The sequence below is a fragment of the Procambarus clarkii genome, chromosome 75, assembly GCF_040958095.1.
Source record: "Procambarus clarkii isolate CNS0578487 chromosome 75, FALCON_Pclarkii_2.0, whole genome shotgun sequence".
NCBI lineage: Eukaryota > Metazoa > Arthropoda > Malacostraca > Decapoda > Cambaridae > Procambarus > Procambarus clarkii.
In genome coordinates, this window is record NC_091224.1 from 27,598,781 (window position 1) to 27,610,863 (window position 12,083).

Here is a 12,083-nt window from a genome sequence, read left to right on the forward strand (position 1 = left end):
CTATTGTCGTTTCTTGGCTTTTCTGGTGTTTTCTGCCCGCTTCCTGTTCCCCTGGGAACGATTGAATGTGATTTTACACCGGGTTTCGTCTGTTTTTTGTCTGGGCCCTAGGGTTTGGGCTCAGTGTCCCTGTCTGTTATACTTGCTCCCACACCTTGTCCCTCGGGTTTTCAGTCTGTTTTGACCGTTTCCCTGGGGGTTCTGTCTGGGGCTGTGCTTTGCCTTTTCTGTGGTGTACAGTGGTACCTCGGAATGCGAGTGTCCCTGTATGCGAGGTTTTCGGAAGACGAGCAGTATTTACTCCAAAAATTTGTCTCGGAAGGCGAGGGTTACTTCGGGACGCGAGTTTGTTGATACGCGTACAGGCCGACCTAGCGCGTGGTGGTTCGGCGATCGTCGCCCCTCTGCCCCGCCGCCCCTCAGTTTACCATTGTCTCGCGCTCAGTGACTACCCCCACATCAATTCTTCTCGCGGATTTTCAGTGTTTTGTTGGATTTTTGGTGATTTGTCTATACAATTTGTTATATATCACCATGGGTCCCAAGAAAGCCAGTGGTAAGGATAAAGGCCAGAAAGCTCATGTGAGGATGACAATAGAGGAGAAACAAGAGATCATTCGGAAGCATGAGAACGGTACACGTGTTGTTGAACTTTGTAGGCAGTACAACAAAGCTACATCAACAATATGCACTATACTTAAGAAGAAAAATAAGATTATGAGTGCTAATGTGGCAAAAGGAGTAAGAACATTAACGACACAAAGACCACAAATACTTGAAGTGGAAAAGTTGTTATTAATTTGGATACACGACAAGGAGTTGAGGGGTGATAGTGTTTCGGAGGCCATTATTTGTGAGAAAGCCAGGGTGTTGCACGAAGACCTTCTAAAGAAGACCCCTGCAACGAGTGATGCAGATAAGAAAGAGTTTAAGGCAAGCAGGTGCTGGTTTGAAAAATTTAGAAAGAGAAGTGGTATCCATAGTGTTACAAGGCATGGGGAGGCAGCCAGCTCAGACAAACCAGCCGCTGGACGATTTATTGACGAATTTAAAGAGTTTGCAGAGGCTGAGGGATACCTACCGCAACAAGTGTTTAATTGTGACGAAACATGACTGTTTTGGAAAAGAATGCCTAAGAGGACATACATTACCAAGGAGGAAAAATCCTTGCCTGGACACAAGCCTATGAAAGATAGGTTTACGCTTGTGCTGTGTGGAAATGCGAGTGGCGATTTGAAAATTAAACCCTTGCTAGTGTATCATTCTGAAAATCCAAGGGTTTTCAAACAGTATAATGTGCAGAAAACCCATTTGTGTGTGATGTGGAAGTCTAATAAAAAAGCATGGGTGACCAGGCTTATTTTTTCGGAGTGGGTGAATGAAGTGCTGTGCCCTGCCATAGAAAAATATCTGCAGGAGAAACAATTGCCACTCAAAGCCGTGCTTCTCCTTGACAATGCTCCTGCTCATCCTCCAGGCTTGGAAGATGATTTGTTGCCTAGATACAATAAATTCCTCACAGTTAAATTCCTTCCTCCTAACACCACTCCTCTAATTCAGCCTATGGACCAGAAAATCATAGCGAATTTTAAGAAACTTTATGAAAGGGCACTTTTCCGGAAATGTTTTGAAGTGACTGAAGCCACAAACCTCACCCTCAAAGAGTTCTGGAGAGAGCATTTTAACATTTGTAGTGCTTTAAAACTCGTTGACAAAGCCTGGCAAGAAGTGACTCAAAGAACCCTGATCTCTGGCTGGAGAAAAATGTGGCCTGAAGGTGTGAGAGAACTAGACTTTGAGGGGTTTGAGCCTATAAATGATGCGCCTATTGTTGAGGAAATTGTTAGTCTAGGCCAGCAAATGGGCTTGGAATTGGATGGTGATGATGTGGAGGAGTTGGTGGAAGAACACAACGAAGAACTGACCACCGAAGAACTCCTAGCCCTTCAACAGGAACAGCAAGCCAACGCAGCAGCGAATGATTCTGCAGTGGAGGAGGAGGTGGCAGCAGCACCAGCGAATGTCCCTTCTGCAGTAATTAAGAAGGTGTGTCAGATGTGGGAAGAGATTCAAACAACTATTGAACAGACTCGCCCAGAGAAAGCTGTAGTAGGCCGTTGTCTTAATCTTTTCAATGACAATGTGATGCCTTACTACAGAGAGAGCTTGCGAAGAAGGGAAAAGCAAGCTTCCATGGACAGATTTGTGGTGAGGAAATCGAGCAGTGAGCCTCAACCAGGACCTAGTGGCACTCAGGTAAAACGTCCCAGGGAGAGCACACCAGAAAGGTCCTCACTGCCTGATGTGATTATGGAAGGGGACTCCCCTTCCAAACAGTAACTCCTCTCCTCCTCACCATCTTCCATACGCCTACAGCACTCGACAGCAAGGTAAGTAATAACTGGAACATAGTTTTGTAGGTTTATTTAGATGAATTAGGTAAATTAGGTATAAAAATTTAGTTTGATGTGGGGTTTTTGGGGTAGTCAGGAACGGATTAATTCATTTCCCTTTATTTCTTATGGGGAAATTAACTTCGGAATGCGAGTTTTCGGAATGCGAGGCGTCTCCAGGAACGGATTAAACTCGTATTCTGAGGTACTGTCTCCACTCGATCATCCGGACTATATGGGAAGGACCCCCAGCCAGATTATCACATTTTTCGGATAATGGTACTTTTTCACCTACGAGTCCAAAAGTGACCATTTCCAACTATTTTTATACTACAAACATAATTTGAATTGCCTTGCCACATACAATTATTAAATATTCAACTAGAAACCTCAAGTTACCTTGTTGGTGTTCGTCTTCTTGATTGATGCCACACATCTTGAAGTTAAAAATTCTTAACAATTTACGTAACCTATACTAACACAACACTAAAATTAACACTTAAAATTACTGTAAGTTCATTAAGCTAAGTTAGTTTTGACTGCTAGCTGCTGAAGCCTCACTGATTGAGGGCATTTGGGTTGCCTGTGAGGCCTCACTTGTTGAAGGTGCTTGCTTGCACCTCACTTGTTGAAGCGCTTGCATGCCCTCACTTGTTGAAGGCGCTTGGCTTGCCTGTGACGCCTCACTTGTTGAAGGCGCTTGGCTGCCTGTGACGCCTCACTGTTTGAACAACACGTAACTTGTCTTTAATTGCTAGGACAATCTTCTTCCTCTTAACACTTCCAGAACGATTGATGCTGCTACCAGACATATTCTTGGCCAAAAATGTTCAAAATTACTATGAAAATTAAGAAAGTTATTTAAAAAAATATTTCACTAATGGCGCAGCACTGTGTATAACACGAGGGACGGACGCACATGGGTTGACCAGTGTTGGACAGGTCCACTTGGGGCAGCCATAGCGTTACGTAGGCCGCCAGGAGGAAAAAAAATTCACAATATTTTTGAAGGAAACTTCAGCCTGTGCACAATGCTTTTAGGAAACTTATTTATTTGTTATTACATAATTACTAGTAGTTATTTATTTGTTTTTGGCTATGATTAATTGTTCTAAAATTAATGGTAATTCCTGTACCCAGGTAGTCCCTCCTGACGCACCGCACATCAACCAACCAACCATCAACCAGGTAACCCCTCCCAACACCACCCACCCACCCCACCCCTACCTACACCATGCGCCTCGAGTCTCGGGCAGACGGGATTAATACCGTATGGCCCGCCTCATGTTTTCATATACGGACAAAGGCACGATTATCAGGGGGACTGACCGGATAGTGTAATTTCTGCAGAAAACCTGCTTTAATCCGGTCCCTGTGGCTATTTTGGCCGGATATTGTGATAACTTTATCCGTTCACGATTTTGGCCGTATAAGGGCGTTTTTCGGATGTTCGAATCCCGGATAATCGCGGGGTTACAGTATGCCTGTATCTCCACTGGCAAATGTGGTGGTTTGGGCTCCCCCTGGTTCGATTCCGAGTTCCTTTGGGTTCTTTGGTTTCGTTCTGGAGGTTTCTTCCTCTTGGGCCCCTTTTGTTGGTTCAGGGGGCTTTGTTTCCTCGTGTGTGACCCGGTTCTGCCTTCTGGGGTTCCAGGGTCTTCCTGGCTTGCAGACTGATCTTTTTGGGTCTTGGCACATGTTGTGGTCGTGCTGGGTGTTTTGGGTTTTGTTGTCGAGGTGGGCCTTTTGATGCAGTTTTGTGCCTTCTTCACCTGACCGGCGTGGTGCTCTCTGCCCGCTGGTCGGCGGCTTGTAATTTTCTTTTCATGTGTACACATGTGCATGTACATGTGTACACTGTGTGTGTGTGTGCACATGTGTATGTGCATACGCACGTTTGTGTAACATACCTTGTGTGTATGTGTATGTATATGTATTTGTATGTGTATATACATAATATATGTATGTGTATGTATACTTTTTCTTTCGGAAGGGGCTCTGTTCCCTTCTCTGTTGACGGGGCGCTGGGGAAGCAGCTTGCTCTGCTGACTCTCGCATGGTCCCGCAGTTAGTGGGCGCTTTTGCTTGTCTTCTGGCCTCTGGTGGCGGCGGTGGACAGTTTTTTCCCCTTTAGGGGGTTCAGGGCTGGCAGGGTGGACTTCTTCCCCTGCGCTTCGTCATGTCATCTTCGTGGGTGCATTGGACTTGGTCGATCCGCCCTATTCTTCTGGGGTTCCCGTCTGCTCTATGCAGACATGGGCCTGTCGAATCTGCGGTTTTTCTGGACTTCTTTAGTCTGCGCCCTGGATTCTATGCCCTCATCGGAGGACTGTTGTCTCTTGTCCGGCTTCTGTTGGGGCCAGGTGCCTGGATGGGGGCCCCTGGACCTCCAGGTCAATTCTTGGCATGTTCCTCTCCAGTTTTCTGGAACTGGCACAGTTGGTGGTGGGGCTTCAGGCTTACTGCTTTTGTTGCCTTCCCTATTTTGTAATTGGCACTTGGTGTAATTATGCATCTTTACCGGATCTTGGTGCCCTGTCTGAGTCTGCTTGGGATTGGGTGTTTGGCCTACCTCGACGACTGGCTGGTGTGGGCTCCCAGTCAGTCCGCTTGTCTGCTTGCCAGGGGTGTGGTTCTTTCCTGATCGCCGGGTTTGGTTTCCTGGTGATCCAGAGGCTATTCCATTTGTTTGTCCCGGGTTCTGACCTGCATGGGTCTTGTTTAGGGCTCTTGGGCCGCTCCTTGTCTTTCCTTCCAGAAGTGTTGCTGTAGCTGTGATCCCGCCTTCGGCTGTTCATGACGGGGTCTCGGGTTGCTCGGCGGTTGCTCGAGCAGTTGTGCGGGAGTCTGAACTTCGACATGCTGGTCTGCCCACGGGGTTTGGCTTCGGCATCTGTTTGGTTCCTTCGGAGACTCCCCTTCCACCTCTCTTGCAATCGTTGGGTTCGTTCCTCTGGGGATCTTGTGTTGGTGCTGCGTCACCAGCTTCCTCTTTGGGGTTTTCGGGGTTCCGTGACTTGACACCTCCCCGAGCCTTCGCTCGACGTGTTCACGGACAGGTCATCTCTCGGCTGGGGCTTTGTGACAAGTGCTCGCCAGGTTGGCTGGGGATGGTAGGGTCTGTCAGTCTATCGGGCTAACAGCACGGTTCGAGAGTTTGTGGCTGTCTGGTTTGTGCTTCGGAGGGTTTGGGTCACTCGGTGCTCTACCATTCAGCTCCATTCGGACTGTTCTCTGGTGGTTCTTTTCTGGAACCACAGGGTTTCTCTTAGGTGTTTGACCTGAGTGGCTCGTTTGCTGGATTCTCGGGGTTTGGCTAACCGTGAGGTTCATGTCCGGCGTGTGTCCTGCGTCCTGGCGGACAGCTGTCTCGGTTCATTCCTCTGTTCATGGATTGGCCAGTCATCGCAGACTCATTTCGTTGGCTCTGCTGAACGTATGGACTCCTGGCCACGGACGTCTTCGAGTCGTCATGGTCTAGGCGTCGCCCATTCTATGTGGCTCCTTTACCCGCCTGCGAGGCGTTCACGGTGGATGCCTTTCGGCAGGACTGGTCGAGGTGGGGGTACCTGTTCCTCTTCTCCTGGTTCAAATTGTTGTTTCGGGTTCTGGCTCGGTTGGAGCCCATTCCCACGAGAGTAGTCCTTATGGTCCCTTGGTGGCCGGCCCAGCTTTATTTTCAGACGCTACTTGATAGGTGTCCGAACCCGGGGCATTTTCCCGTGGCTCCGCCTCTTTCGGCAGGTCGGACCGGTCCTGTACGTGACTGGTTCGGCCTTCTCCTCAGCTCTTCGCGTCTGGTATTTTGACACAGGTATCACCATCTCTGTGGCGATCAGGTGGCTTTGTTGATGGTGTCCCACCTGCGAGCTTCGTCTCGGTGACAGTATGACGTTCCTGGTGTTTCTATACACTTTTTCTTGCTCTTCATAGGTTGTCTTCTCTTTTGTATCGGGTTGTCTTGTCCTTTCTTGGGTTTTCAGGACTACAGTTTTTGATGTTTCTTAGCTTGCGTTCGGGGTGAACGTCACATCTGCCCTGTTTCGTAAGCTTTCTCGTGTTTCGTTTCACCTCCGGCCTGCTCATGCGTCGCCTGAATTGTTCTGGTCCTCGATCAGGGTGCCTTCTTATCTTCTCCTCAGTTTGTGGTAGCCTCTTCGGTTATGGTTTCTGCTCTTTGGTACTGGTGGTGGGTTTGTACATTTGCAGCCTTTCTCTGTCCTTCTGTCGACGGTCGAGACGGCTGCTTTCTGGAGGGGTTCTTGGGTAATTGATGCTTGATTGGTTCGGCCGGGGGTGCGTCCTGTATTGTCCGGTTGCCCTTTTTTGCCGTTACCTGCGTACCGTGTCTGCGGATGCGCTTTGGGTTGATCCGGTTCCCCCTCGTTCCCTGTTTCAGGACTCGTCCGCAGAGTTTTTAGGTATTCCAGCCTGCAGTCTGTCTGTGCGCCCGTGCTGTTCGGACGTTTGCAGCTTTGGCTGCTGTGTTGGTGACGTCTAGGGCTATTTTTGGGCACAGGGATTTGAGGGTCGCACAGGTTCTTGGTCGCCCATGCTTTATGCGCATCTGCTCCTGTGCGTTCTTGTTGCCTTGGGTTATAGGTTGCAGCCTGTTGTCTCGGCTTTGCGTTGCGGAGTTTGTGGCAGTCACCTCCCGGGTCAGCCCTTTCTTTTCCTTATCTTTGGGTATGAAGCTCCAGGGAGCCGTAGGGGCTCCCCACAGAAAACCAGTGTTGAATGTAATGAAACGCCGTTTTCTGGGTGACCCCCGGAGGCTCCCTGGCAACCCTCCCTCCCACCGGTCAGCGTTTTTTTCGCGTTGGTTGAAGCTTAGCTTCCGAACTGATGCTAGGCAGCCGGCGCGGTAGGTCCAGGGCTCCCCCCTCCCCCTCTCGGGGCGGGAAGGGCTGCGCGGACGATCGGCGTGGCAGTAAAGTGTGATGTTTGTTTGTTTGCTTGTTTCCTTGGGATTGTAGGGAGTTTCTTCCTCTCTGTTCGTTTTTTTGTTTTAGATTTTTTACCATGTGGGGTTTGTTTTGTTATGCCTACCTTTCTGGGTGCAAACCCCGGTCGATGGCAGATAAGTAAAACCCCAACCACAAGGGGTTTTTCCAGGGCCATTGCTCCCTGAAACCTCTCTGAAGGGGCCAGGTTCTGGCGCTGGTCCCTGGTAGGTCTGAACTCCTTAGCTAATGTCCCGGTCTAATATAACATACATTAGCCCGATAAGCTCCAGGGAGCCTCCGGGGCTCACCCAGAAAATGGGGTGTAATTACATTCAACGCTGGTTTTTTCGGGGTTCTATGCCCTGATTCCTCCCCGAGCCCTCGCTCGATGTGTTCACGGATGCCTCGTCTCTCAGCTGGGGTTCTGTGACCAGTGCTCATCAGTCGGCCAGAGTCGGTGGGGTTTGTCCTTCCGTCGGGCTCACAGCACGGCGTAGGAGTTCGCGGTGGGGTGACATTTGCTTCAGAGGGTTTGTGTTGCTTGTGGAGCAATGATCCAGCTCAATTTGAACTGCTCCTCGGTGGTTCATTGTCTGAACCGCGGGAGTTCGATGCGGTCCTTGGCTCTTTGGGGCTCGTCACTTCAGAAGGTGTCAGACATACTGGCGGATGTCCTGTCTCTGTTCATTCCCCCTATCCATGGAATAGACAATCGACCCAGACTCGTTCAGTTTGCTTTACGGGCATGGGCACCTAGAGGTGGACCTTTTCACATTGATTTGGTTGAGGTGTCTTCCAGTGTATGTGGTGCCCTTCACAGACTGTGTGACCGTCGAGGGCGATGCCTTTCGGCTGGACTGGTAGAGTTGGGGTTACCTGTACCTCTTCCCACCGGTTCAGTTGTTGCTCCGGGTCCTGGTTAGCTTAGAGAGACTTCCAAGGGATGAGTGGTCGTGTTGGCTCTTTGGTGGTCGGCCCAGCCCTGGTTTCAGGCGCCTCTTGCTCAATGTCTGAACCCGAGGGTCTTCCCGCGGCTCCACCTCTTTTAGCAGATTGCACCATTCCAGTACGTGGCTGGTTCGATCTTCTCTGCCTCTCACGTCTGGTGTTTTTGAAGCGTGTTTATCACCACCTGTATGGTGATCAGGTGGCTTAGTTGGTGTCCCACCTGCAAGTTTCGTCTCGACGGCAATATGAAATTTCCCGGCGATGTTTTCAGCACCTGTCTCTTCATAGGTTGTCTTCGATTTCTGGTCGGTTATGTCCTTTCTCTCTTGGTTGTTTCAGGACCGTTTTCTTATGCCAGATACTGTCGCCTTGTTTCGGGTGGCGCTGGCGGAGCCGCTGCAGCTTGCATTTGGGGTGGATGTCACATCTGATCTGTTCCACAAGCTTTCTCGGGCGTTGTTCATCTCCGGCCTGCTCATGCACCGCCGGAGTTGTCCTGGTTGTTGCACCGGGTGCTCTCTGCTCCCTTCTCGGTTTAGGGTGGCCCCCCCCCCCCCTTGGTTCAGGACTGTTTTCTACGACTTTTTTTTTTATGTGGCGTTGGCCTCTGGGGGTCGGGTCGGAGAGTTTCATGCTCTCCTCCTGCACAGGGGGTTTCTGCTCTTTTAGTCCTGGTGGCCCTTTTCTTCGTTTGTAGCTGTCTCCTTCTTTTCTGGCGAAAAATGAGCCGGCTGCTTCCCGGAGAGGTCCTTGGTTTGTTGATGCTTAGTTGGTTCAGCGCTGTTTTGTGTCTGTGGCTCTTCGCTGTTATTTGCATGTTACGGCCTCTGTGGCAGAGGATGCACTTTGGGTTGACCCAGTTTCCCCGTCTTCCCTATTCCAGATCGCGGGTCTCCCAGATTGTCCGCAGGATAATTCGGTTCAGCCAGCCTGCGGTCTTTCCCCATGCCCACGCCGTTCATAAGTTCGGCATTCGGGATACTGTTTTGGTAATGTCCTGGCCTATCTTTTGGGCACGAGGCTATTGGAGGTCAAACAGGGTCCTGGCTGCACGTTCTGTTGTTAATGTTCCTAGTCCTTCTCAGGCGTGTATAGCCTTGGGTCGCAGGTTGCGGCCTGTTATCTCGACTTTGAGTTAAGGAGCGAGTGACGAGCGCCTCCCGGGTTAGTCCCTTTTCTTCTTATCTTTGGTTAGGTAGCTCCAGAGAGCCAAAGGGGTTCTCCACAAAAAACAGCGTTGAATGTAATGAAACGCCATTTTCTGGGTGAGACCTGGAGACTCCCCGGCATCCCTCCCTCCCTCCCTCTGGTCGGCGTTTTTTTTTTGCATTTTTGATACTCGGCCTCTGAACTGAGGAGAGTTGTTGGCGTGGAGGTCTGGGAACCCCCCGTCCCCCTCCAAGGGAGGGGGGTTGTGCAGACGGATGCGCGGCGGTTGTGGTAACGTCATGTTTGTTTCTTGTTTTTAATTGGGGAGTTCTGTTTGTTAGTTCGGCTTTTGGTTTGCAATTTTTGACCAGCAGTAGTTTGTTTTGAGATTCCTACCTTTGTGGGTGCCTGACCTGGTATCTTGAGGTTATCTTGAGATGATTTCGAGGCTTGGTGTCCCTGCGGCTCGGTCATTGACCAAGCCTCCACCCCCCAGGAAGCAGCCCGTAGCAGCTGTCTAGCTCCCAGGTTCTTATTTACTGCTAGGTAACAGGGGCATCAGGGTGAAAAACATTTAGCCCTTTTGTCTCCGTCTCCATCGGGGATCGGACCCGGAACCTTAGGACTACGAATCCGAAGCGCTGTCCACCCAGCTGTCAGGCGGAAAAAGACTGCTTCCAATTACATGGGTTGTCTTTAGGCCATTGCTCCTCGTGCCTCTCTTGAGGGGGCCAGGTTCCGGCTCTGGTCCCCGGTAGGCTTAGAACTCCGATTGACTGTTGCCACGGTCTAATATATACACATCAGCCCGGTATAGCTCCGGGGAGCCTCCGGGTCTCGCTCAGAAAATGGCGTTTCATTACATTCAATGTTTTTTTTTTTTTCATTTTTTTTTTTTTTTTTGATGGATGGGAGTTCTTTTGGCAAATTTGAGGCCTTGATCTTTCCTTATAACCAGCAGTGGTCTGTTTTATTTCACTGACTTTATTGGTGCTTTCCCGGTGGTGGCAGACATGATTAAAATTCACTAACAATTTTATTATAGTGTCACTGCACACTCTGCTTCTCCAGAGGGGGCCAGGGGCTGGCTTGTGTTCTCTGGTAGGACGAAAACAACTCCACAACTGATGGCACTAGTTGTTTGGCACTTTATCAGCATTGTAGCTTCAGAGAGCCACCGGGGCTTGGTCAGAAATTGTCCCTTTATTACATTCAACTCTGCTTTTCTGGGGGGAGCCCCCTTCGGCTCCCCGGAGCTATCCGGCTGATACGTATAAGGTTTGGGCATCAGTAAATGTACATGGAGTTCTAGGCATACCGGGAACCACGAGCAAGAACCTGGCCCCCTCAGAAAGGTGCGAGGAACAATGGTCTCTAGAGACACCTTTTATATATAGTTTAGAAGAACACTATGTCTGCCATCGACCGGGTCGTGCACGCAGAAAAATAGGCACCCTGAAACACCCTCCTTTTCTTTTGAAGAAATGCTACCAAACACCGAACGAGAGGATAAAACTCGCCATGAAGAAAAATGATCAAACGAGCATGACGTCATCTCGTTATCAAAGTCCTGCTGTCTGCGCAACCCCCCTCCCCCTTCCCGGGAGGGGGAAGGGGGAGACCCAGACATCCTGCCGGCTACCCGGGTCTGTCAGTTCTTGGCTGATGTCGGTGGGCTTTGGTTGTGTACCTCCAGCTCCGGCTTCTTTTCTTTGTACGTGTTTGGATCCCTGATTCTGCCCAATGCCGGTGTTTGGTTATAGATCTGTGTTCTTTCATCTTCTTGCATGATCTTATGGGCTGCTCTGTTGACCCCTCGGCAGGTGGAGGTAGTTCTCGTATCACCTACTCTTGCCCTCCTGCTGTATGTTGTCATTAGGACAAGAGGTGCCAGTGTTTCCAGTCATGGCTGCGGACTTTTTTTTTTATTTATTTTACGTACTAAATCTTTGTATTTTCATGCAGTACATGTCCTCTAATGTTCTCCTTCTCCGTACATCAGTGGCAAATGTGTCATCTGCTCTGCTGGAGCTGTTCCCGCCGTTCCTGCGGGATACAGTGTCGCCATTTTTCGCTTCACGTTTTGCATGTTGGCTAGTGATGCTCATTTCCTCGTTGGCTCTTGCCTGGGACCTTACTCTTTGTTTTCTTTCGCCATTTGTCCTAGCTGTTTGCGGAGTCTGCAGTTGGGCAGTTTCTACAAGCAGCTTCTTCTAGTTGTCCGTATCGGATCTTGTTGATTCTTTGGCGGTCCCAGGGGAGGTTTCTCCCGGATGGGGCAGTTCTGCTTGCCAGGGATTTGGTTATTTTCCAGCTCGCCAGGTTCAAATTCCAAGTGACCTAGCGCTGGTTCCATCTGGTTCCCTGAGCCTTAGTTCAGGTGCTGCTTGCTCGGTGCCCGCGACCAGGGGTTTTTCCAAGGGTTTTCCCACAGCTTTACCTCTTTCAGATGCTCGGTCCAGTCCGTTATGTGGCTAGTTCGGTCTTCTCCTCAAGTCTTCGCATTTGGTGCTTTTGACTCGGGTCTCTCACCATCTGTTTGGTGGTCAGGTGGCTTTGTTACTGGTGTCCCACCTGCGTGCTTCGCCGTGTCTTGTGCGGCGCTGGCGGAGCCGCTCAGGCTTGCTTTCAGTTTTGATGTTTCTTC

At 50.0% G+C, this 12,083-nt stretch overlaps 1 protein-coding gene across 3 annotated transcripts in view; it reads left to right on the top strand.

Moving 5' to 3' along the window:
- LOC138356905 (uncharacterized) overlaps nucleotides 1-12,083 on the top strand; it is a 122,222-nt gene that overhangs the window by 86,543 nt on the left and 23,596 nt on the right. The gene's annotated exons all lie outside the window — the stretch shown is intronic.